Source organism: Callithrix jacchus, chromosome X (genome assembly GCF_049354715.1).
Source record: "Callithrix jacchus isolate 240 chromosome X, calJac240_pri, whole genome shotgun sequence".
Classification (NCBI taxonomy): Eukaryota; Metazoa; Chordata; class Mammalia; order Primates; family Cebidae; genus Callithrix; species Callithrix jacchus.
Genome location: NC_133524.1, coordinates 30,142,668 through 30,170,625, shown reverse-complemented (window position 1 = coordinate 30,170,625; position 27,958 = coordinate 30,142,668). Strand labels below are relative to the sequence as shown.

At 36.6% G+C, this 27,958-nt stretch overlaps 1 protein-coding gene and 1 pseudogene across 3 annotated transcripts in view; one reads left to right on the top strand and one right to left on the bottom strand.

The window, feature by feature from the left end:
- Positions 1–27,958, bottom strand: part of IL1RAPL1 (interleukin 1 receptor accessory protein like 1) — a 1,361,951-nt gene that overhangs the window by 704,789 nt on the left and 629,204 nt on the right. The gene's annotated exons all lie outside the window — the stretch shown is intronic.
- LOC118150688 (small nucleolar RNA U3) lies at positions 16,835–16,932 on the top strand (annotated as a pseudogene).

Below are 27,958 nucleotides of genomic sequence, written 5' to 3'. Positions count from 1 at the left end.
AATCAGGCAAAACCTATCAAATGATCTCAGTTTGGTGTCAAAATATCTGTGAAAATTTTCTTTCTCCTCTTTCATATTCACTATTAACCAGATTTCTAATACAACAAAAGTAATTCTAGCTCAATGCACAGTTATATTCCCAGACAAAATAAATTCTTAGAATTCATAATTTCCTCTAATCTCTTTAAATTTAACTATTCTTTGTGAGTTGGCCATAAAATAAGAGAGAAAATATAAAAGTGTGTAAATTGAAAAGTAAATTTTTGTCTCACTCCAATCTCCCCAGCTGAGTTCCCCTTCCAGAGGCAATCCCTTAGCCAAACCCATGTATAAACAGGCCAGAGATATTCCATTATCACAATGTGCGTATTTGTTTCCCCAAGCAATAACATACTACATCCATTGTTTTGAATCCTCTACTTTTTCATTTAATGATACCTTTTTAAGTTCTTTCCATACTAATAGATATAGAATAGTCTCTTTCTTGTGTAAATGACTTAAAACTTTGTCTAGTCCTTTAATGATGCATATTTCAGTGATTTCCAATCTTATACAATTCAAAACACAATGGCTGTAAACACAGACACACAATGGCATGAATGAGTGTCAATGAGTTTGAGATGGCATGAATGAGTATGTCTGTAAGATAAATTTGAGAGTTGCCTAAAAAGTATGCATTGTTTTGTTCTTGATAAGTATTGCTGAATTGCCTGCATTTGGGCTCTAACAGTTAAACTCCAATCAGCAATGTATGAATACCCAATTCTCTACACCATTTTTTAACTTTGTTAACCTGATGGGTAAAAACTTTAATATTAATCTATGTTTATTTTATTACAAAGGAGGTTGAATATATTTTCATATATTTCAATATCAATTGAATTTCCTTTTCTATGAGCTGTCTATTCATATCATATGTGCATCTTTGTATTAAGTTGAACTTTTCTCACTGATTTGTAATACCTGTTGATATTATCTTGTTTGTGATATAACTTGTATAACACTTTCTTTTTTCCTTCTTTCTTTTTTTTTTTTTGAGATGGAGTCTCACTCTGTTGCCCAGGCTGTAGTGCAGTGGCACAATGTTGCCTCACTGCAGCGGTGCCATCTCAGCTCACTGCAGCCTCCGCCTCCCAGGTTCAAGCAGTTCTCATGCCTCAGCCTCCCAAGTAGCTGGGACTACAGGCATGCACCACCACACTCGGCTAATTTTTTGTATTTTTAGTAGAGAGGGGGTTCTGCTGTGTTGGCCAGGCTGTTTTGAACTACTGACCTGAAGTGACCTGCCTGCTTCAGCCTCTCAAAGTGCTGGGATTACAAGTATGAGCCACGGTGCCCCGCCAACATTTCTATTTGTTTTTGTTTGTCTTTTTCTTTTGCTAACTTAGAGAAAGTTGAAGTATCTAGAACTGTGTTACTTCTTCAAACTCTACCATAGTTCTTCTACCGCTTGAGATACGACATAAAAGTATCTTCCCCAAGTTAGAGAGAAAGTGTCAAGAACCCTAGTGTGTTCCACTAAATGCCCAAAATGCTACACCCAAACACACAGGGTTTTCCTTCTCCTGTTTATAATCTCCATCATCCCCACCACCAAATAATTACCTTCCATGATGTCTAAATAAGAGCACTCCAAAGAGGATATTTTATATGCCTTCACTTTATTATACAAAGGATATGCATTTTATCTCCTCCAAAAGATTCTGGTTTTTAACAAGCTTACTTTTTGCCACTATTGACCCTGTTTTTAAATTTTTTTCTATGTTTCCCTGTCCATGATATTTCAGTATGGCTCTGTAGTATTTTTAATATCTGTGTGATATGTTCCATGCCCAGATGAGCACAGTATTGTTTGTCCTTTAGATAACAGGATTGTATTAAGATTTTTCTTTTAATCACATGTATCCAATAAAAAACAGTAAGTACATGAATAAATGTACCTATTTTGTATAAGCCCTATTGTTTTATAATTTCCAGTATCCAATATTCCTTGTGGTATAGATTTTAACTTTAAGGCAGCCATAAAAGTTAAAATCTATATAATTCTATTAAAGCCATTTACTATCTAGGCATAGTATCTATGCCTAAATATCTAGGCATAGCTGGCCAGCTTGCAAAGCTGATTTGTGTGCTCTACATAACACAGAATATATGACTTCAACATAGACATGAATATATTATTGGTTGTAGAGTTGCTCTTTCCTGTTTCACCTAACAAATTATTTTTTCACATCTTTGGAATAGGAGTCTTCTTCCATGTTTCACCTTACATTAAAAATAAACAGCTTGTCAGATTAATTCAGGTATATGTTCACTGCTGAGCAAACAAATATAAGCATATACACACCAGCTTACATACATACTACTCTCCATCCCCTCCCCAGTCCACTCCCAAAGCCAAACTCTCAGAACTCTCAATCTTTGGGAACAGCTCTAGACTTCAAAACAATTGTGATGACAAAAGGAGAGCTGGAAACCTCACCTCATTGGAAAGACTGAGGCATCCCCATGAATCCAAGTAATAAACTGGCAACATAGAAGAGATAATCCATAAAAATAGTACCCAGTATACTATGATTATTTGGTTTCCCACTGGAAAGCAAAAGTATTCTCTGAGCGGTTGGTAATTTATACATAAACCAGCTTTTTATGGAAAATTTGTAGTAGCAACAGGAGACAGAATAAAGAAAAAGGGAGGGAAACTGAAAAAAGAGGGAAAAAAATCCATGGCAATCATTTACAGCAGCCATACTGGCTGTTATGAAAATCCCCTCATCGGCTGTCCAGTCAGCATGGCAGCAATTTGAAATCATGACTAGAAGGGTGATGAGAGGTAGATCTTCTATTGGGGTGGAGTGAGTTAAGACTCACCTGTACCTCATCACTGTGACTCACAAAGGCATAAGACTTTTCCACTATATGCGGGCATCAAGTTTACATGTTGGTAAATGGGTTGCTGAGATCGGGGAGACCTGGTTGAAGGCTAATTAACCACTTGCAATGGTCTGTTTTGTTATTGGGACATTGATTGCTAAAGGCATCTTGCACAAGGTTACATTCATGAAAGAGAGAGAGAGAGAGAGAGAGAGAGAGAGGGAGGCCAGCAAGTCTGATTCTCTACTTGTATCTACAGAAAAGCACCAGAAGATTACACACTAACACCCAAAAGTACTATGGTGAAGAATCACTAGGATAGAACAGAAAATTTATATTTGAATTATTTTATACTTTAATAAAGTATGCCTTTGAAGAATTCTATGAGGTCTAAAATGTATTTGGAGGTATTTTTGTTTTGGTATCTGAGGTTTGCCAGGTTTATCTATTAAAGATAAAAGTTCTAAGCCTGTAATCCCAGTACTTTGGAAGGCTGAGGCGGGTAGATCATGAGGTCAGGATCTTGAAACCATCCTGGCCAAGATGGTGAAACCCCATCTCTACTAAAAATACAAAAGTTAGTTGGGCATGTTGGCAGGCACCTGTAGTCTCAGCTACTCGGGAGGCTGAGGCAGAAAAATTGCTTGAACCTGGGATGCGGAGGTTACAGTGAGCCAAGATCATGCCACTGCACTCTAGCCAGGGTGACAGAGCAAGACTCTCTCTCAAAAACAAAACAAAACAAACAATGAAAGTTCCAGTGGTTTGAGAAACCTCAGTAATTGAAATACTCAGGTAACTCATTTGCCATAGAGTCTGGATAGTAAAGTTTTATTGCTTGCATACGTGCAGTGAATAAAACACATATTACCCAATACATAAATTGTAGACACAATTACATACCAAATGCAAAAATAATCATCATTTAACAATTTTGCAAATAAGTTTATTTGCGGACTGTTAAACCTTGACTTCTGAAATTTTATGCCAGTTTTGATATGGGAATGGAAAATTAGAAGCTTAATATTTAAAAGGCATAACATAAAAATTCTAAATCATTTCTGAGGTGAGCTGAATGCTCTGAATGGAGTAATTTCCCATCGAAATGCTATTAAAATCTAAGGAGAATCTATTCGATGAATTTAAAAATGCTAAGAACCAATGCCTTTTCTTTTTCTAAATAGTTACTTTGTTCAAGTGCTTTGAGACTCAAGTTTTAAGGATCTAAAAGGCTCTGTGGAAAATTGCTTTCTAATTTATTTTTCTTTCTGTGTCAAAGATTCACCAGACAGATCCCTGAGATGTCATTTTTTCAGCACAAAGTCACTCTTGCATGGGTTTCTATGGCAGCCATTTGCAAAAATTTTAATACAGTTATCAACTTTCTATTCCAGTGTTGACTGCAAGCATCAGTGTCAGGAAGACTGTATTTGTCTTGACAAGTCTCCATCTGAATATAATACATATACAGTTATACCCCTAAGCTGTAAGTCACCTTAACACTAGAAACAAATAGATAACAGGGACACACATGGAATTACACAATGTTTACATGTGTTGGAAAAAGGGAAAAGGAGAGGAGGGAAACTCTTTCATATTTCAATGAGTGACTGAATTAGCGAAGGCTCCAGATCCTAGGTGGACTAGATCTTCAGAGGTAGATGCGAGAAAAGATATTAGAAAACTGAGAGATAAAATACAAAAGTAGCAGGAAAGGGAACAAGTCATCTTCACTTTTGAAGTTAGAATCACAAGTTTAGAAAGTTGCATATCTTTGTTTCCATTCATTCCGTCTGTTCTAAGAATGGAGGTGTTGGTTAAGGTATGGTAAAGTTGGTCCAGCCAAAGGGGAAAAAGAGAAAGTGATTTGAAAGGACAAAATTTCTTACTCTCATAGGTCCCAGAGAGAGAGTGACTGCATCCCATGCAGGGCCACACCATGGCATGACCAGTGAGTGCTTGATCTAATAGGTGAGGAGCAGAGAGACCATGAGGACTTGTGATTGGTGCCAGGGAATTTCACTGGGCAATTTGAAAGCAAAAAAAGCAAGGTGGGTGATTGTGGAGTCAGAAACCAGCTGTTGGGTTTATTTTCAAGGGGTTTCAGCTGGTACTGAATGTGGACTCAAAATTAGGGCAGTGAGAAGGATGCTGAAGCATCAAAGCATGGACTCAAAATGAAGGGTTCTTAACATACTCCTAACTAATACTTTGCAATACTCTGCTCTTAAATTTCACTGGTGAGCAAAGCCTAAACAGAGAGACTGGAGATGAACTCCAGGATTTCTCTTTATTACCATATGTGGAGAAACGAAAAAACCCCCAGGAACATGTAAGATCTGTGCAAAAAGAAGCCACAGTGGATTCTGGCCACACATTCAGAAGTAAGCCTCCCAGCTGGGCCTGGAGAGGAGCATTGCATGTTCTTTTGTTATGACTGGGTTTTTCAACTTAGAGCAGAGTACTAGAACTAAAATGAGGTTGTTATTCACACAGACCTACATTTGAATACCAACTCTGTCACTTCCTTTGTAATTATGGGTAAGTTGCTTACCAAGTCAAGTCTGTTTCATCATTTGTAAATTGGAAAAATATGACTTGGCGTAGACTGAGGTGAAAACTATGAGAAAATATATGCAAGGTGCCTAGCACAAAGCCTGGCTCATATTAAATATGTACTATCTAGGAAATGTTGTTATTAATACTATTCATTATACTTTGAATTATACCATTTTATCATGCATACTAGCATTCTGAATTGTATTATCCTTGGCAGCCCTTATAACACCTGGTAAATCCCTGTACATATAATAGATGCTCAATCACTATATATTGAAAGAATGAATGCGCCTCAAGTTATAAAATGTTATATATCTAAACTAAAGATCCAAATAATTAAGTAGCTCATTTCATATGACTATAATCATTAAATAATTGAGGTCCAACCTGGTAGTTTAATTTTTCTTGTAGCATTTAAGTTCAGAGGGATTACAACACAATTGGGAACACCAGATTTGGAGCCAAAGTATCTAAGCTCACATGTCATCTTTAAATGGGGCATAGGCACCCATCCTTTAAAGTAGGATATATGTAGAGTTATCTCACAGAATTCTTGGGATGATTAAATGATTTAATAAAATTATATTAAGTAAAGCACTTACAAGAGTGATAAGCATATACAAAGCATCAATGAAGTACTATTATTAAATTTAATGACTAATGTTAACATTGTCAACAGTTAACAACAAAAAACCTTTTTATTACTGTATGTAATCATATGCAATTCAAGTAGGAAAAGTTGAATCTTGCTTGTAGGAAAGAGTAGGTACAGCCTTAACTCTGACTCCATAACTAACCAGCTTGTTGACCTTGAGTGAAGCATGAAGCCTCTCTGTTTGTAGGTCTGCATCAGTTAAATTCGGGTATGGGGTAGATTTTGCCTCTGGTCCATCTTGTCCCTACTGCAATAGCATTCGCAGAATTTTACTGCATCTTGTGAGATCATTTATCTTCCCCTGGGAGTGTATTTTCAGTTCGAAAAAAGCAGTTGGAAAAAAATGTTATATAGAGAATTTCACTTTGCTGTCAACTTTCTAGTATCAAGTCTATTCCATATACAATAAGGCAGAAGTATAGTAAGACATCCTGATGCTATTTCTTTTTAAGGTCCCTTCACATTTGCCATTTCCATTGGAATTGAACTCAGAAAACAGTAAAGTAGCTAGGAGATACTCAAGAGAGCCCTTTTTAGCTCTCAGCTATTCAGTAAGCTCTCTGTTTGCAACAACTGTGGTATCAAGATCTTTGTCATATCACATCTCTCTACTGTATTTCCTTTTTTGCTCACACCCCCTCTTTTTTCCAGAAGCCACCACAGATGATGCGAAGCATGTGGTGGCCATGTAAAACTGGGATTATAACATCAGAGAAGCTGTGAATGATCTGACTCTTCAGTTATAATTCCTCTTAAACTCATTTTTTTAATGTGAGAACTGAGGCAAAAGAGCTGTCCTTTAACTTGTTTAAGAGGATAAAATAATTAGAGATAGAGCCAGGACAAGAAATCAAGTTTCCTGTATCCTAACTCACCATTATTATCACTGTATCATGGTACCTTTGTGTGAAGAACTGCTTACTTCGTTCAGCCCAAAAGGGAGTTACCAAAATCCATTTCTTTCATTCCTTATATAGTATATTTGCCTTAAGAATAAGGTCCTGTATTACACGACTCTATTAGTTTCAGTTTGCAGAGGAATCACCCAAACTATTGCAACTCTTAACCCCAAAATGTAAAATGTTCCCGGATTGCATATAAAGTTTCACTGGCACTCACTCTATGCAACAATGCTAAACAAATTCTGGATGAGAGTGATTGAGAGCTTGCTCATAATCCCTGAATTTTGGAATTTAGAATTGATCCTGAAGAAAATAGTACCATTTGACAGAATATTTCAAAAATAATTGTTTTATTCACTTGTGAAAAATACTGTCAAGGAAACATTAGCAATGGCTAGTGACTCACAGGAAAGTGTTTGGAGATGTTGGCAATTTTTTGCCTTTAATCTTTTTAAAATCTGGCATATCATTATGGAATGTGCTTCATGTATTAGTGTCACAAAGCATTACTTTTGATTGAGAAAAATTTCATGATCTTATAGTCAAATTTCATAAATCATATATGCAGTTGGAAAAAAGCAGTTGGAAAAAATTATTTTTACAAACAATTTGTCGGCCTCAAATGGATTCAAAGTACACAGTATTTAATCAGGTTGATTTCCTTTCATTATATAGCTGAAAATGTAGTGCCAAAGTTGAAAATTAAGATGTCCATAAGCTAAAATAGTGATGCTTGCTTTCATGTGCAAATCTAGGTATAAATATAAGGCCAGGTGTGGTGGCTCACACCTGTAATCCCAGCACTTTGGGAGGCCAAGAATGGTGGATTACCTGAGGTCAGGAATTCAAGACCAGCCTGGCCTACACGGTGAAACACCTTCTCAACTAAAAACACAAAAATTAGCTGGGTGTGGTGACATGAGCCTGTAATCTCAGCTACTCAGGAGGCTGAGGCAGGAGAATTGCTTGAACAGGAGGCGGAGGTTGCAGTGAGTGGAGATTGTGCCATTGCACTCCAGCCTGGACGACAGAGTGAGACTCCATCTCAAAAAAAAAAAAAAACCATTATGTACCTATATACTACTATGTGGTAGGCAGAATAATGCCTCCCCTCAAACACAAAAAGACACATGTCCTAATCCCTAGAACCTGTGAATATGTGAGGCTACATAGTAAAGGGGCAATAAGGTTACAGATGGAATTAATGTTGTTAATCAACTGCCCTTAAAGAAAGAGTAGCCTAGATTATCCAGGTGGATCGAATTTAATAATAACCATCCTTAAGTGGAGGAAGGACGCAGAAGAGTCAGAAAGGCAGATAAGACTACATGTGAAGAACGATCAGAAAGATGTAATGTTACTGACTTTAAAGATTGAAGAAAGGTGCCATAAGCCATGGGAATGTGGTCAGCCTCTAGAATATAGGTGTCCAATTTTTTGGCTTCCCTTGGCCACACTGGCAGAAGAAGAATTGTCTTGGGCCACACATAAAATAACTAACACTCATGATAGCTGATGAGCTAAAAAAAATAGCAAAAAAAAAATCTCATAATTGTTTAAGAGAGTTTACAAATTTGTGTTGGGCACCATTCAAAGCCATCCTGAGCTGCATGCAGCCTGCAGGCTGCAGGTTGGACAAGCTTTCTCTAGAAGTTGGAAAAGGCAAGGAAACCAATTTTCTCCTAGAGCCTCCAGAACAAAATGCAGTCCTGCTGACACCTTGATCAGTAAGATCTGTGTCAGTAGGCTAATAAAATTATGTTATTTTAAGCCACTAAGCCTTTGGTAATTTGTAACTGCAGCAATAAAAATCGAATGTACACTACTTATTTTTAACTTGCCATTTGATTAACTGGAAATTGAATGTGGCATGATATTCAAAAAGATCTTCATTTTAAAATATTACATTTCTTACAGCAATGTAATTTAGTTATAACACTTCTACCACATAAGAAAGCAGCACCTATGACAAGGAAACATGTATTGTACTTTTTGCAAAAAAGATTAGACAACCCAAAATAAATTCCACGTAGACTAGTATTGAATGAGTCAGGCTATAAATTTTAACATAGATCATGGAGAAAAATGTTTTACTATCAATATTTTCAATTTTTTATATTGGAAGGCATATATGGTACCTAAAACTTATTTTTAAAGGTTGTCACACACACATATATATATATATCTATACACACACACACATAAAATTATTATACTTTAAGTTCTAGGGTACATGTGTAGATCTTGCAGGATTGTTACATAGGTATACACATGCCATGGTGGTTTTCTGCCTTGATCCCCTTGTCACCTACATTAGGTATTTCTCCCAATGTTATCCCTCCCCAGTCTCCCTACCCCCTGCTATCCCTCCCCTAGCACCCACCCCCTAAAAGATCTTAGTGTGTGATGTTCCCCTCCCTGTGTCCATGTGTTCTCATTGTTCAACACCCACCTATGACTGAGAACCTAGGCCACACCATTCAGGACATAGGCATAGGCCAGGACTTATGACTAAAACACCAAAAGCAATGGCAACAAAAGCCAAAGCAGACAAATGGGATCTAATTAAACTCCAGAGCTTCTGCACAGCAAAAGAAAGTATCATTAGAGTGAACCAGCAACCAACAGAATGGGAAAAAATTTTTGCAAGCTACCATCTGATAAAAGGCTAATATCCAAAATCTACAGAGAACTTACACAAATTTGCAACAACAACAACAACAACAACAAAAAAAAAAAAAAAAAAAAAACAACCCCATCAAAAAGTGGGCAAAGGATACAAACAGATACATTTATGTGGCCAACAAATATATAAAATAATGTTCATCATCACTGGTCATTAGAGAAATGCAAATCAAAACCACATAGAGACCATCTCACATCAGAATGGCAATCATTAAAAAAATCTGGAGAAAACAGATGCTGGAAAGGATATGGAGAAATAGGCATGCTTTTACATTGCTGGTGGCAGTGTAAATTAGTCCAACCATTGTGGAAGGCAGTGTGGAAATTCCTCAAAGATCTAGAAATAGAAGTACCATTTGACCCAGCAATCCCATTATTGGGTATATACCCAAGAGATTATAAATCATTCTGTTATAAAGACACATGCACATGTATGTTTATTGCAGCACTGTTCACAATAGCAAAGACTTGGAAGCAACCCAAATGCCCATCAATGATAGACTGGATAAACAAAATGTAGCACATATACACCATGGAATACTATGCAGCCATAAAAAAGGATGAGTTCATGTCTTTGCAGGGACATGGATGAAGCTGAAAACCATCATTCTCAGCAAAATAATGCAAGAACAGAAAATTTTTTCCCATTCTGTTAGTAGCCGGTTCACTCTAATTATTGTTTCTTTTGCTGTGCAGAAGCTCTGGAGTTTAATTAGATCCCATTTGTCTGCTTTGGCTTTTGTTGCCATTCCTTTTGTTATTTTAGCCATGAAGTCCTGGCCTATGCCTATGTCCTGGATGGTACTGCCTAGGTTCTCAGTCATAGGTGAGTGTTGAACAATGAAAACACATGGACACAGGGAGGGGAACATCACACACTAGGGTCTTTTGGGGGGTAGGGTGCTAGGCTTTCTAATGGCTAGAAAGAAATCGAGGCAAGTTAGAAGCTAAGGAGCCATAACAGTGAAGGGCTGCTGTCATGTTGGATGAGAGAGTGATTCCCAGATTCACAAGTGATCCAGTAAATAGTAAAGCAAGAATGAGACTTAGAAATGGAAATGAGATTGAGGGAGAGCAATGTCACATGATGACAAAAATGTCTCAATGTGACTCACGGTAACAGGCATATGGAGCCAAAATTATAATAATTTATAAGTAATAAAGGAAGAACAAATAAGAAGTCTGGAGAATATGATTAAAGATGTTGAAAACATTGTAGTTAACTAAAACCGTCAACCAAAAGCATCCAGTCTCATTTCTTAAACATTCACTGCATGGTGTAACAATTCCAGGTGTTATTTAGATAGCCAGATAATCTACCTTCTCCCACATATGAGGAAACATTAACAGAGAGGAAAGAAAGGCCATTTATAAACTCTGTAATCATCATTTAGCTTAAGAATAACAGAAGCAGGTGTGTAGGTCTTTCTCTAATACTCATGAGCAATAGAAACCTACCATACTGAGAAAACAAAGCTTGCTGCCAAATCCAGTGCTCTGTATATTTGCACTCTTTTCCATTCTCAACAATAAGGAAGGGTCCACATCACAGTGATTGACTTCATTCAGCTATTCTCATTTCCTTTCCTCCACAGTCTCCCCATAAATTTCTATTGTACCAACATGCAGAGAATTGATTACATTCTTTTTTAGTTTGTCTTTGAAATTTGCAATCAAATTATTCTATGCAATTAAAAATGCATGATTATTTTCTTTCATAATACCTCTCCTTACAGCTCTCCTCCTCCCACACTCTTGTCATCTCCTGCCCTAGCTCCTTCAGAGTTCCTCCAATGCTAGTTTTGAACGTCATACACTTAATGTGTATACTCTATTGAAGCAGCATTGCCCACACACATTTGTTTCACAATAACTAACAATCATAAAACATAAAGTCAGAGGTAATGTCTGTAAAGACACGTTACTATGCAAAGTAGTAGTACTCAGGGCCCTTAGTATGCAAACACTACAGACCTTAAATAAGAACCTACTTTAAGTGAGTAATATGCAATTCAAACACATGGAATATACATTAATAAAAGACTACTTATCAATATGTATATTGCGAGGATGTGCCATGTGCAAAGCATACAGCGATGCACTCTGTTTTAAAACTGCATACACACTGGGGTCCCATGTTGACATATCAAGGTATATTCATATGAACGCTGACAGCGTTTCATAGCTAAGAGCACTAACTATGCTTCCAGCTGTTTAATGATTGGGTGCTGTGTCTAATTAACGTTCTTTTTCCATTAGCAGAGCCTAGGGTATCTACAAACTTAAGTGCAAGATAAATGAGTACCTGCAAGATTGGCAGGACTCTATCTGGTAGGGCTACTGCTGGTTTATTAAATAAGCAGCAATTCTAAATTAGGTTATGTTTGTTTTGACAGTTTCTGCAAACTGGCATTTTCATTTGCTTAGTTTCTTGGAACAACCCATCATGCAGATATATTACTTGTTGAAACCTCATAAAAACGCTGTTTTTCTCTGGGCTGTGAGCATGAATTTGTAATAAACTTGGCTCTAGGTTAAAGGCAAGTTCTCACCCATTACCGCAAGGAATGGTTTGATTTTACTGAATGCCAATTTAATAATATCAGTGCAACACAGATGTCCTCATTACTAATATTGGATATATAAGATATTGCAGTTGTGACCTTGAAATGGAAAAATATTAAGAAAAAAAAGGAGTGGAATGATATAGCCTAAAACGGCTTGATATTTGCTGCTTACACCTATCTTTTCAGGTGCAAGTCAGTGATGGCTAGCACAAAGTATAGCTAGTCAAAGCTAACCAGAAGAGAGCTTAATTTTCTTGCTGAAGATCTTACAGCATGGTCAGTCCCCCAATCCAACATGAGTGTGACTTTAGAAGTATTAATCACATCCTCATTCAATAAAGTCAAAAATAAGTTGTTTACTTTAAAGTCTGTGAACTGAAGCAGTGTTTGAATATCGTTAAACAGGGAAAACAAATTTTTCAGTTAAGACTTTTGGTTAATTTTCCATGAAGTATTAGTATGTCTCCATGCAGAAGTATGTTTTACTAGGCTATAGCAACCCAAACAGTGGAGAAATTAGGAAGTCAACTGTATTCTCTATAAAATTGTTGACAAATGATTTGATCAATATTTCCATTGATGTGTGTGCTTCTTTGGTGCTGCTTAAACACATCAATAGAGTACAGAAATCTTGCTGCTCAACACTATGTTCAGTGAGGCATCAGGGCTGATTCATCAATTGACTTTCAAATGGAATCTGATGAAAAAGTGTCTGGCTTTGGCACAGATTGAGCCATACGTCCGGGAGAAAAGAGTGCACCAGTTTTAACATCAATATCAGTTCATTAACTCAAAGGCTGCCTAGCACATGTATGTCCTTATGCTATAGCATTTGGGATACTTTAAATGGGTGATGTAAGAATCACGATATTTTCCTTTTTATGAATTGCTTCTATGATCTGTTTGATGCAAGAAACGAGACTCATTTGATGAAATTTTGCAAGTTGTTCTTTAAATCGGTTTCCAATATCAGTGTTTCTTACATAATTTGTTAACTTTCATCATTTAAACACACACACACCCTCAAATAAATGACACAGGAATAGTGTTTGTTACATATGTAATAAGCATGGAAGGTTTTAATAAACTTACACCTTTCATTTTTGTTAACTTTTAAAATTTTTATTGTACTTTAGGTTCTGGGGTCCATGTGCAGATCATGTGGTTGCATAGGTACACACATGACAATACGGTTTGCTGCCTCCATCTCCCCGTCACCTATATCGGGCATTTCTCCCCGTGTTATCCCTCCCCAACCTCCCCACCAGCCACTGTCCCTCCCATGTCCCCTCCAACAGACCCCAGTGTGTGATGTTCCCCTCCCTGTTCTCACCCACCTATGAGTGAGAACATGCAGTGTTTGGTTTTCTGTTCTTGTGTCAGTTTGCTGAGAATGATGGTTTCCAGATTCATCCATGTCCCTACAAAGGACATGAACTCATTGTTTTCTATGGCTGCATAGTATTCCATGGTGTATACGTGCCACATTTTCCTTGTCCAGTCTGTCATCACTGGGCATTTGGGTTGGTTCCAGGTCTTTGCTATTGCAAACAGTGCTGCAATGAACATACGTGTGCATGTGTCTTTATAGTAGAATGATTTATAGTCCTTTGGGTATATACCCAATAATGGGATTGCTGGGTCAAATGGAATTTCTATTTCTAGGTCCTTGAGGAAGAGTCACACTGTCTTCCACAATGGTTGAACTAATTTACACTCCCACCAACAGTGTAAAAGTGTTCCTATTTCTCCATATCCTCTCCAGCATCTGTTGTCTCCAGATTTTTTAATGATCACCATTCTAACTGGCATGGGGTGGTATCTCAATGTGGTTTTGATTTGCATTTCTCTAATGACCAGTGATGATGAGCATTTTTTCATATGTTTGTTGGCATCATATATGTCTTCTTTTGAAAACTATCTGTTCATATCCTTTGCCAACTTTTGAATGGTTTTCTTTTCTCATAAATCTGTTTTAGTTCTTTCATTTTTTAAGAATGAATTTAGGATAACTTACCTAAATATAACAGGAAAACATGAATTACAAATTTGAAAGGAGAAAAAAGGAAATACACAGAGACAATGAGCAAGGTCTGAACTAGAGCTAGCAGAGACTGTCTCAATTAGAAGAAGCTAATTCAAAGAGAAAAGCCCGGTAAGATAAAAACAATAATCAGTTTTCCATGAGTCTTCATGTTGTGAAAGACATCCATTATATTGGCCCTGCAGTGACCTCAGTGACTAATATTTTAGCTATTGTTCAATGTGACTGATTTATGCATAGATTGAGTCAATACAAAGAGATATGTATTAAAATTAGCCCCATTCCTCAGATAACCAAACAGAGGCTGTGAAGAAACTTGCTCAAGGTCATATAGCAGGGGAGGGGTAGAACTAGACACTTAAAAAATTTCCACGTATTTCACTCCCCATCATGCTGCAAAGGCAGGAAACACAAGGGTGCCATCATCATAAGGCTGAAGGACAGGAGGGAAAGGTAGATAGTAAAGGGCCTTAATGTTCTAATCATAAATAATACTTGTTGATCTATTGCATAGTCCAGGCACTGTGAAAATATGTTAAATGCATTGTCTTATTTAATATTCACTACAGTCTTGAGTGGTAAGAATTATTCATGCTTATAAATTGGAAAATCGAAGCTTAGTGAAGTCATATATCTTCCAACAGGAGATCACAAAGCTAGAAAAATTAGAGCTGAAATCTAAACCCAAAGTTTTATTCTAGAACTGATACACTGAAACATTTTATCTTACCTTTCCTCTTCTTGTATCAGGAGGTTGCCTCTGTAGGCAAGGGACCAGCAAAGGTTTTGATGTATGTGCAGGAGGACAGATGATATTTATTCATTCAGTCCATCAGTCAATATTTATACCATGCATAAATGTTAATATTCTTCTAGAGATACAGCTTTGAATAAGACGAATTCCCTATTTCATTGAGGTTACATTTTAGTCTGTTTATAAGGAAAATGACTTTGGCTGTGTTATGTAGGATTTCATGGGGACGGATAACCTAAGGGAGCTTAGTTTGAAGGTTACTGCACTGATCCAAAGTAAAAGATAATGAGGACCTATATTGTTATTTATTGCTGTATAACAAATAATCACAAATTTAGTGGCTCACTTTATAAATATGTACAACTATTATATATCCATAAAAATTGAAAAAACAGTGTTTCAAGCAACCTGAATTGATTATTTCACAGTTTTTGTGGGTCAGGAGTCCAAGCTCGGTTTAACTGGGTCCCCCACTCTGAGTCTCACAAAGCAGTATTGAGGTGCCAGGCAGGGTGCATTTATTTATGGAGCTTGAGTTCTCTTCCAAGCTCATTTGGTCTTTGGCAGCATTCATTTCCTTGTGGTTATAGATCTCTGTTCTTGCTAGTTGTCAGAGAAGAGCCACTCTTTGCTCCTAGAGGCCACTTGAAATTCATGGCCACATGGCCCTCTCACTGACCCTCTTACAACATAGCTGCTTACTTTGTCAAGGAGTACTTCATTTCTAGCCGGAGAATCTATGTCTTCAGGAAGGGCCCAGCTCCTAGTTTGGAGGCTTTCACCTGATAAAGTCAGGCCCACCCAGGATAATCTTCCTTTGATTAGCTCAGAATCAACTGATTTGCAGCCTAAATTATATATACAAAATTATCTTCCATTTTTCTGTATAACATAACATAGTTGGGGAAGTGGTATCCATTATGTTCATAGTGTCATACACAGTCAAGGGGAGGGGATTTTACTGGCTGTGTACACCAGGGAGGCAAGAAACTTTGGGGGTCTTATTATAGGTTCCCTACTTTCCACAGGACCGACCTCATAATCCTCATTTTGCAAAGTATCCTAATGAACGATGCCAGATAGGTTTTAGAGGTAGAACCAACAGGAAATCGGGGGAAGGAGATAAGGAAAAAGAAAGATTAAATAAGACTATAATCTTCTATTCGTAAACAAATTAAAGGTAAACTCCTTTAACTGAAATGCACAATACAAAAGCAGTGCAAAGATAACTAATTTGATTTGGGCCATGTTGAGGTGCCAGAAGAATATCAGGAAGTGATATCCAGCAGGATCCTACAGAGGAAGGAAAAAATGTAGCCCTGGGGGAAGAAAACCTGTAAGTTACTTGAATAGCAGAGTCAGGTATAGATAGATGAGATTTCTAGGAGTTTGAGTACAAGGGAGGAAGGGATGACCAAGCATAAGACTGTTAAGTTGTGATAGAATATCTTCAATTTAGTTTAAAATATCAAACTTTTAAAATGCTTCCTTTGGCCAGGCGCAGTGGCTCACGCTTGTAATTTCAGCACTTTGGGAGGCCAAGGCAGGTGATCACTTGGGGTCAGGAGTTCAAGACCCGCCTGGCTAACACAGTGAAACCTCGTCTCTTAAAAATACAAAAGTTAGCTGAGTGTGGTTGTGGGCGCCTGTAATCCCAGCTACAAGGGAGGCCAAAGCAGGAGAATCACTTGAACCCAGGAAGTGGAGGTTGCAGTGAGCCAAGATTGGGCCGCTATATTCCAGCTTGGGCAACAAAGCAAGACTCTCGTCTCAAAAAAATAAATAAAATAAATAAAGACTATACTTTCAGGGATCATTTCTATAGTTTGTCACTAGGGAAGTTTCTCTGAATGTGTACAGTACCGATGGAATCTAAAAAGAGCCCATATAGACAAGAAAATCCTAAGTAAAAAGAACAAAGCTGGAGATATCTGGGTACAAAAACAGATATATAGACCAAAGGAACAGAACAGAGGCCTCGGAAATAATGCCACACATCTATAACCATCTGATCTTTGACAAACCTGACAAAAACAAGCAATGGGAAAAGGATTCCCTATTTAATAAATGGTGTTGAGAAAACTGAAACTGGACCCCTTCTTTACACCTTATACAAAGATTAACTCAAGGTGGATTAAAGACTTAAATGTAAGACCTAAAATCATAAAATCCCTAGAAGAAAACCTAGGCAATAGAATTCAGGACTTAGGCATGGGCAAAGACTTCATGACTAAAACACCAAAAGCAATGGCAACAAAAGCCAAAACTGGCAAATGGGATTAATTCGACTAAAGAGCTTCTGCACAGCAAAAGAAACTAGCATCACAGTGAACAGGCAACCTACGGAAGGGAGAAAATTTTTGCAATCTATCCATCTGACAAAGGGCTAATATCCAGAATCTACAAAGAACTTAAATTTACAAGAAAAAACAACCCCATCAATAAGTGGGCAAAGGATATGAATAGACACTTCTCAAAAGAAGACATTTATGTGGCCAACATACATATGAAGAAAAGCTCTACGTGTCATTAGAGAAATGCAAATCAAAACCACATTGAGATACCATCTCAGGCCAGTTTGGATGGCAATCATTAAAAAGTCAGGAAACAACAGATCCTGGAGAGGATGTGGAGAAACAGGAATGCTTTGACGTTGTTGGTGGGAGTGTAAATTAGTTCATTGTGGAAGGAAGTGTGGTGATTCCTCTAGCATCTAGAACCAGAAATACCATTTGACCCAGCAATCTCATTACTGGGTACATACACAAAGGATTATAAATTATTCTACTATAAAGACATATGCATATGTATGTTTATTACAGCACTATTCTCACAATAGCAAAGACTTGGAACCAACCCAAATGCCCATCAGTGATAGACTGGATAAAGAAAATGTAGCACATATACACTTTGCAATACTATGCAGCCATAAAAAAGGATAAATTCATGTCCTTTGCAGGGACATGGATGAAGCTGGAAACCATCATTCTCAGCAAACTAACGTAAGAACAGAAAACAAAACACCACATGTTCTCACTCATAAGTGGGAGTTGAACAATGAAAACACATGGACACAGGGAGGGGAACATCACACACTGGGGCCTGTTGAGGGGTGGGGAGGCCTACAGGAAGGATAGCAGTAGAAGAAATATCTAACATAGATGACAGGTTGATGGGTGCAGCAAACCACCATGGAATGTATGTAACAAACCTGTACGTTCTGCATGTGTATCCCAGAACTTAAAGTATTTTTAAAAATAAATAAAATAAAAAATAAAATAAAATGCTTCCTTTGACAATACACTTAAAATAAAATTTGGGCCTGGAAAAATAGTATCTTGGGTATCTTGCTCTCCTACAATCCTGTTTTCTTCTTCCTTCTAGGTATAACAAACACTGCTGCTCAAATGTGTAATTCACCTTTATTCCACTATAAAAGAAACATATAGGAGATCAGGAGGATGCTCATTTGAGAGATGACTGTCAGATGACTGCAAATGTAAGAAGCATGATGTAGATTTTTGGCAATACCCTAATATGTCCAAGGTATTTGTTACAAACTGTTAAAAACTTCCACAGTATGTAAAAAATAGTAATATATCCAGACTGTAATTCTTTTGCACACTATTGCTGCATTCTCTAATTGCAATAAACTACTATTTAAGTCCTAAAATCTCTCTTACTTTCAAATCCAAGGAACATATAGTTGGCATTAAACAATATGTTCTAGTTACTAGCATATCTTTATGTCCCTACAAATATAATGTACGTTTTATTTTATGGCAAAACCATGTCCTATCATCTCTGTATCCATGCTTCACGGAGAGTAGAACTACTTAGATTTTAGACTTATATATAAAATGATAAGAAATTATCGTTTAAAAACCTAAAAGAACAAAAACAAAATTCACTAACAATTAGTAGATATTTAATGCAAATATAAAATCAAATGTATAAGAAGATATTCAAAGTAGATATCTATACTTAATTTCATTTATATTTAAATTTGTAATCTGATAAAACCTTAAGGCAGACATTAAGGCAAGATGCAACAGGACTATATCCTTATCCACTAGATGGCTCTCTTATAATTCTAACTTGTTACCTTGTTTTTCTAAGAAAAACTCAGAATTCACTCAAAGTATACTATGCCCAATCTTACCATTTGCTTTGAATGCCATCCATAGCAACACTATCGAACCAAATGGAGAAAAACTCAAACAACCTTATGGTAAATCAAAAGAAGTGTGGCTTGTGAACCTTTATTATTTAGCAGAGTTAGAAAATGACTGCTTTGCAGGATAGAGGGCAGCATTTCTAAATATGAAGATCAGGAGATTCACATCAGGGGAGTCACCTACTTAGTAACAATGTGGAGTTTGGGTCTCCATCTACATCTCCTGAATCCGAATCATCTGGGGTAGGCGTAAACTAGGACTCTGTATTGTTACCAACTTTATGCACAAAGTTTGAGAATGCAGACCATGTCCAATATCAATTAAGAGGAAACCCAGGGGAAGTATTATCCTGAAATGAATGCAAATTCAGTGTAAAGTTAGATAAGCCACCCACAGAAACAACCTCAAAATCTAAAAGAAAGAGATGTAAGAGCAACCAACAGACACCACAAGGCTTGTTGTAAGTAAAATCAATTTTATGGTTTCACTCAGTCCTTAATTTGCCAAAATGTTCAAACTAAAACCAATATACAAGCTTCAGCAAACTCAGTGGGGTGGGTGTTTTTGTCAGAACCGGTTGCAAACGGCTGAGCAATATGGGATAAGAAACATTTGCATGGCTATACTCTCACCCACAGAGATGATGTTCCTCATTTCGAAGGTCAGGCCATACATCACTGGCCCAATGTCAGAAAACATTCATTGCTTCCGCCTACACTGTGCCAGGTCAGTAAGAAAATAAACAAAAGCAACTGCACAGAGCAGCTACCCTCTCAATGGCTCCATCCTCCTCAACCATCCTATCTGCAAAGATAAAGCCAAAGAGAAGAATCAAGGTAGTGAAATTCAAGTCTGTTGTGTAAGACCAGAAATCCTAATATACTGTAGCAGCAGATTTTATTTTTTTCTGATAAATACAGGACAGACTTAACTTATAATACTAGGTTATTTACAACAGCTCTCTTAATGTCCCTGGGGCTTTGGCTATGTCTATTTCAGACTGCCATGAGTTACAGGCTTTCAGAGACTCCTGCTACCAAAAGTCTCACATATAAGCTATAAGATCATCATCACAGATAATTCAAATTCCAGCTTCAGCCACAAGTATTGCCTGTGGGGGTTCACTAATAAAATAAAATAGGCGGTTGAAGAATGACCTGACCTAGCTGTAGGTCACCTCTTATTAGCAATTCATTATGAATCACTTCATCAAATTAACTTGTGGTCATTTCATGGTTTTTGAAAGAAACTTTGGTAGGCCTAGAGATCCAAGATAGAATGGGATGTGGACTTTCAAGTTTTTAGTGGTATAAACGACTGTAGGAAGGGATGGGGAGATGAAATAGACTGACAAAAAGCCCTGGTTGCCTGAGAGACAACAAGGTACTCTTTTTTTTTTTTTTTTTTTTTTCGTAAGGGATCATAATGATAGTGCTTCTCCAGGGGTCACAATAAGGTGAGTGGGCTTGAGCGAAGGTTTTGAAACTGAGGAGCAGATACCTGAGAATGCTGAAACCACATCACCTAATTAACAGTACTCATTTTTCTACAGAATTTAAAATAAACTTTCAAACAATATGAAGCTTCAGTATGCCCTAAAACTCCTAATTTAATACTTTCTATATAATACAGTCAGTTCCAAATCCTTTTGCACATATTTTCTCATATTTTTAACAGTTGGCTTCATCTCATTTCTTTAATACAGACTTACAGTGTATAGACATGCTTTGAAATCCATAAATGAGGCTGTCTTTATTTGAAATGAAGGTCTAACATCTCAAAGACATTATAGCCAATACCTTCACAACAAATCAATCTCATGCAGACTAACTAGGTGAGTTATATGTCCATTATAAATTTCTTCTGATGGGGTTGAGTCATTTAGCACAAAAGCTAAAAGGCTTAAAGCAACAATACAATGTTATATTCAATGCCACATCAGCCAGTGGGCATGGATGCTCAGTAAATAGCAGTGTGCTGTGACTGATCATGTACCACACAGTTTGCAAGTACTGAAGATATAATAAGCTAAGTTAGAAAACAAAGGGAGTTTGGATTGTCTTTCTTACACTAACATGAAATACGCCGTATCACTTTCTTATATATTCTGAAAGCATAAGCAAGGGTGGCTAATTAAAAAATATATATTTGATAATTCAGAACATCTTCCATAAGAAGCAGAGCTGCTCTGTGCTGAGAAATTTATGCTGGCATTGCATGCAAGACATAAACTTTCATGACAGCAGGCAGTGTGAACGGAAACAATCTGATTGAGAAACAGATCCAGAAATACCCAAAGGAGAATTACATAGCCACCTTTCTCTCCACACCTTCCATGAGATGAACTTTCAAGTTTCCTGTACAAAAAAGGAAAGTTGCTTTTCTTCTTTCCATAAAGTGGTATAGCAGTTTTAGTGGCAGAAATACATTTGAGATATAATCAATTTTATTCAAAAGCTCAGACAAATCACAGGTACTATTTTTCAAGGTATACTTTAGAGAGTTTTTAAAAAATTATTATACAGAATGGATTAATAATAATTTCATTAATGAAAATTAAAAATGTAATTTTCTGCAGAAAATTTAAGGCTAAAGCAGTGTTTCCAACATTTTTCAATTTTGAAAATCAGCACAATAAAAAGAGAATAAAGAATGATATTAGGTTTCTAACTTGTGTTTAATCAAAACCAAAATACAAACAATGAAAGGGAAATGATGCCAGTGAAACAGTAGGCTAACTGAAATATAATAAAGAACATTTCTTTAAAAGGAGAAATTAAATTTTATGAAAAAAATATATGTTGCTTGTGTTTCTCATGCTGCCTCAAACTCATGCATGCCCTATCTTCCCTGGAATTTGCCCTTGGATGGGCATTTAGAAACTAGAAGCTGAATATATGTAACCTCACATCTCTTACTAAAGATGTGAGTAATTGCAATCCACCTCTATTGGCCACCACCCACATACATCCAGAGTAGGCTAGTAAGTGCCATGGAGCAGAGCAGGAAAGAAGTCCTTGAAATTTGGTGATCTTCAGGCAAGGCAGTAAGGTAGATAGGAACTACGGATGATAGTGAAACAAATCAAACTGCATCACAAAAACACAGGCAGCAAAATCAAGACCATGGAAAACTACAGAACTAACAATCTAGCTTCTTCAACACATATACTGTTTAAATAAAAGAAAAAGATAAAGGAAAAAAAATCTACAAATTAAAAGACACAATAAATTTAAAGAAATAAGCAAAACTGGCCAGGTATGGTGGCTCATGCCTATAATCCCAGCACTTTGGGAGGCTGAGGTGGGTGGATCACGAGGTCAGGAGTTTGAAACCAGCCTGGCCAACATGGTGAAACCCCATCTCTACTAAAAATACAAAAATGAGCAGGGCATGGTGGCGGGCCCCTGTAATCCCAGCTACTTGGGAGGCTGAGGCAGGAGCATTGCTTGAACCCGGGATGTGCAGGCTGCAGTGAGCCAAGATTATGCCATCACATTCCAGCCTGGGCAACAAGGGTGAGACTTCATCTTAAAAAAACAAACAAACAAAAAAATCAGGCAAAACTAAACTACAGTTTTTAGGGATGCATATTTTAGTGACAAAACTATGAAGAAAAGTAAGGATGCCATTCCAAAAAATAAAATCATCATAATGATCACAGTTTTGTGTGTGTGTGTGTGTGTGTGTGTGTGCACGCGCATGTGTGTGTGTGTGTGGTGTGTGTCTGGAGATGGCTACATGAAGGCACATGGAATGTTTCTGGAATGGCTCACAAGGTTCAAACTTCTGACATCAGGGACAGTAATAAAGGTGTTTGCCTTCATTAGTAATAAGAGTGTTCATTAACTGTAAATTTGTTTTATAAATATTTTCAGTATTTGTATTGCTACCTATAAAAATAAAATATCTTTTTTAAGTGAAGGCTTTGGAGTCAGACAACCTGGTTTAAACCAAAACTCTGGCACTTACAATTTATGTAAAATGGGGATGTTGATGATCTCTATAGTACCCATGTAACAATGTAATCATGAAGATAAATAGATGTAAAGGTTATAGAAACTATTTCCAGATAGAAAATCCTCCATGGGTGTTTTCTATTATTATAGGTAATGGTTCTCTGTCTAGGAAGTAAGCAGTGGCAGATGCAAAATGCTGCAAATGTATGAAGGGCTTAGAAATATTCTGTATCATAATTTATTTCTTATTCAATTTTCAAATTATTCATTCCAGATAGTGATGCTTATTTTATGTCAAAAAAGTGATACATGTTTACAACAAAAATCAATGGGAAATGGAATTCAGTTGATTATTACTTTGCATCCAAATTCACTGGAACTCATCCATTTTGTTAACCAAGGCAGATCAAAAAAGTAGCTCTGTGTGTTAAAAAGGAGGCTGTCAAATTAAAAGTCTTAGTCTTATTGAACTTCTCCTGATTGCAAATTAAAATATTAGGGATTTTTTTGTTTGAATTCTTAAATTTAGATTAGGCTTTGAATGGATTAAAAACTTCATCCATGAAAAGCTGGCCTTTAAAAACAATAATAGTCTACAATCATTCTTTTTAGCTTTTTTTGAAAAGGAGGCAAAGCTTTCTTAATACTATAAATTAGTTGACGTATTATTCTTCAGTTTTAATTAATCATTGTGTTTTTCGACCTTTGGATTGTGTTACCATTACACACTGTTAGTTTCAGCAAATTTTTTGGCTTGTGTTTTGAGTTCATTTCAGACCTATTTTCTATGAAAAAATATGCTAATGATTGCATTATAGAATGTTGATTATTCTAATAAAAACACTCCAAATTACCACATTAAATTTAATAGGATAAAAGCCAGTGTCCACACAGGTGATTCAAATGTCTTGAAACTCCTATGACTAACATTAAAAAAGAAATCTTCCATTCCTATGCAATTAGGAAAATTAGCTTATAACAATGTCCTTCAGAGATTTCATTTTTTTTAAAAAGTCCCTGGAATGTTATTATTCTGTCTTTAATGATTTTCTGCAGTTTTTGCATATGCATTCTATTTTAGCTGATTATTTGAGAACTTAACTTTATCAAGTAATAAGTATTTGTAGTATTAAATAGCATTTTTTGCACTTCCACTGACCAAAATTGATTAGTTTTTTTTTTCACCTGTTAAAAATGGAGAATCAGTCAGGCAAAATGGCTCACGCCTGTAAATCCTGAACTTTGGGAGGCTGAGGCAGGTGGATCACCTGAGGTCAGGAGTTTGAAACCAGCCTGTCCAACATGATGAAACTCCATCTCTACTAAAAATACAAAAAAAATTAGCCAGACATGGTGGCAGGCACCTGTAATCCCAGCTACTTGGGAGGCTGAGGCAGGAGAATTGCTTGAACCTGGGAGGCAGAGATTGTGGTGAGCCAAGATTATGCCACTGCACTCCAGCCTGGGCAACAAGAACAAAACTCCGTCTCCAAAAAAAAAAAAAATGGATAAAGCAACGTGTTTGCTAGGGGCTTTAAGAGAATAATTTTAAAAGAATGTAAGAGTGGAACTTCATCATAACACAACTTTTCTCATAGTGAAATAAGTTAAACATCAAATGTGTCCCGAACCCTGGGTTATACCTAATTCCAAGTTTTATCTCATTAGGAGAAACTCATATTTTGAGTAGGCCTCTAGAAGTATGAATAGGTATCATTGCTATAAATATTTTACACAACACCTTATATTATCCATCTAGACAGACAATGGTATTGACCATTTCAAATACACACTTCTATATGCAGTACACTCTGTAAGCTAGAAAATAAGTTAAAATGACTCACAATATTGAATCTTTCCTATCAATTCAACAGTGCATATCTGTGGTTTGCAAACAAATGGGATTGACACCAGCTGGGAACTTTATAGAACTATAGACTGACCACAATGACCTTAATGTTCCCCTCGACTTCAGACAAGCTTCTCTCAGACTACAGGTCTGTGACCTCCTTTTTTGTAGAGCAATTACTTTGGAAAATTTGCAGTTGTAAATTCCTTCTCTGCCTCTTTCAGATGTAAATCTTCTACAACCTAGGAAATTCTTGCTCAAATGCCTGGGGGCCAATCTTTTAAAATGTAATCATCAAGAAAGACAGGGCCCAACTTCCCAGTCTCTACAGGAGGGTAGGAGCCTAACTTTGATAAGGGACCATTAGTAAACACAGGTGTTCTAATTATATTAACCAGACCAATCACATCCTCCATCCTGCCAATGACCCCAGTAGTTTTCCATTAGCTTACCCCAGCATTTAAAAATCCTTTCACCTTTTGCTTCAGTGGAAGAGTTGAAACTTTCTCCTATACTAATAGTCCCCAAAAAAAGTATACTTTACCTGTTTAACCGATCTGCTCAATTTTTTTTTGCAAGACTCTTAGCTTCACCTCTGAATCTGAATTTTCAGTTTAACAAGATCCTCAGGTGTTTTCAGTGCCCCATAAAGGCTGTGACAAACTGCTTTGGACAATAACATTGATCACTCTCTGCTGGTATTTAATAGTGCACAGGTCAAGATATAGCAGACTTGAAACATGTAACATAAAATGTTAGATAAGGGGCTGGGCATTGTGGCTCACACCTGTAACCCCAGCACTTTGGGAGGCTGATGCAGATGGATCACCTGAGGTCAGGAGTTCAAGACCAGCCTGGCTAAAGTTGTGAAACCCTGTTTCTACTAAAAATACAAAAAAAAATCAGCCAGCACGTGCCAGTAATCCCAGCTCCTCGGGAGGCTGAGGCAGGAGAATTACATGAACCCAGGAGTCAGAGGTTGCAGTAAGCCAAGATCGCGCCATTACACTCCAGCCCGGGCAACAAGAGTGAAACTCTATCTCAAAAAAATAAAAAATGTTAGATAAGCATCGATGTCTAACATGGAAATGTTAAATAAGCACCACCTAGTTCAATGGCATAATGATAAAAAAAAGTCTATTTCAATTATCTATTTTTTATTGTATTTAAGTGCTCTTTCTGAGTATGTTCTAAAACAGTCTATGGTCTATTTGTCACTTACTGTTTTCAATTTAAAAATTAAGTCAATGCTTTGAAGAAGGCAAGCATGAAACAATCTGTCCTGCCAGTAAGGGAGAGCATGACACTTAGGATGCACAACTACAACTACACAACCTGTCTACTAGGTGCTGAAGTCACTGTGTTGGCTAACCACAAAGGAGGGAGAATCATGTTGATCATGCAGGCAACAATCACACCATTCTGATTTTCTGTATGAGGGGATATGCAATGATTATTTTAAAAGTAATCACATTCTTTCATCTGCTCATAAAAGGCTGTAACTTTAATATTCAGTTATTTTTATGTTGTTTAGCATATGCTAATAACTTGCCTTTACAGTAGACTAAAAATGCTGTTTAGTTATAAATAAATAAAACTTAGACATGTGGTTAAAAGTTCCCTAACAGCTCATACTTGTTCTATGACTAAGCCCAAAAAATGTCATAGCAGAATACTACTTTTTGAAATGTTATAAAAAAGTGAAAGTAAACATGATATAACTATATATTCAAATGCATTTTTTATATGACTGGCAAAATTTACTGCCTTGGGGATGCTGTTGCCTGAGGTGATGATTGCCTGAGACTATTTTTATAAAGGAATAGACAGAAAGTAAGAGAGAAGAAGATTCTTCCTTATTCTTATCTAAATAAAAGCTATACAAACAAATGCAACCCAATAGTTAAGCAACTTCTGTCTACTTTTGGAGAATTAGATCTTAAGCTGTAAGATTTTGAGGGCCAGAACAAAATAGTTATCTTGCTTTTACCTTTGCATCACATAGTCAGTCTGTTTGCACACATAGGCTAAAATAAATGCTTGGAGTCAGTAATCAGAAAGTAAACCTCTAAATTTAAAACTAGTGACTTTGGAAATATTAATCCTGACAATACAGCATGAGTTTAAAGAGTACCACCTTAATAAATGCTAAAGGTGTTCTTAAAATCACCATCTAAAATTCTGTTCATGTCTCAGGGCTTTGTTTCATTTCAATTTAATTAAATGCACATTAATTTAGTCCCTATCAAGTCAATCTGGGAGATTATCATTCTGAAACAAAGACTGTTCTAAATGGTGTAAACATTTTACACGGCAAACAAGTATACAATAATATGCAAAGTACTACAGTATAATTCCAGGATCTTACCATCATATATGTGTGCAGGAGAGAGAGATGGACTCCTTTGGCAACTGGTGATTATAGATCCCTTTTTGGAATGTTTGTGTATGCACAAAATAAAACTTTATTGAATCATGATGAAAACCAGTTATTTTGAAATGCAATAATCAAAACATAATGAAATGAATTTGCAATATAGTAACATGTATTTCTTTAACACTTATATGACAGGAGATAGTGGCAGACCTAATTTTGGAGTAACAATGAATACAAATATTATCTGAGAAATCTATAAAAGCCATAATATAGTAAGAAAATAGTTGTAAATTCAAGGGATAAAGTAACAGTTTCTTTCAGTAGCCACTAATGATTGTGGCTATTATTTCTAATTGAAGCAAATGCTAAATTTCAGTCAGATATAAGTAAAAATAGACACACATATATGTATGCATGTGCATACATGTATATTTCCTATAGAGTCCACAGGGCCAAATAATGAAAAACCTTGTAAGTCATTTAAAGTATGCTAACATTACCTCAAGGGCAAACAGAATGTACCATTATTTTTAACTTCAGTATAGTCATCAACTT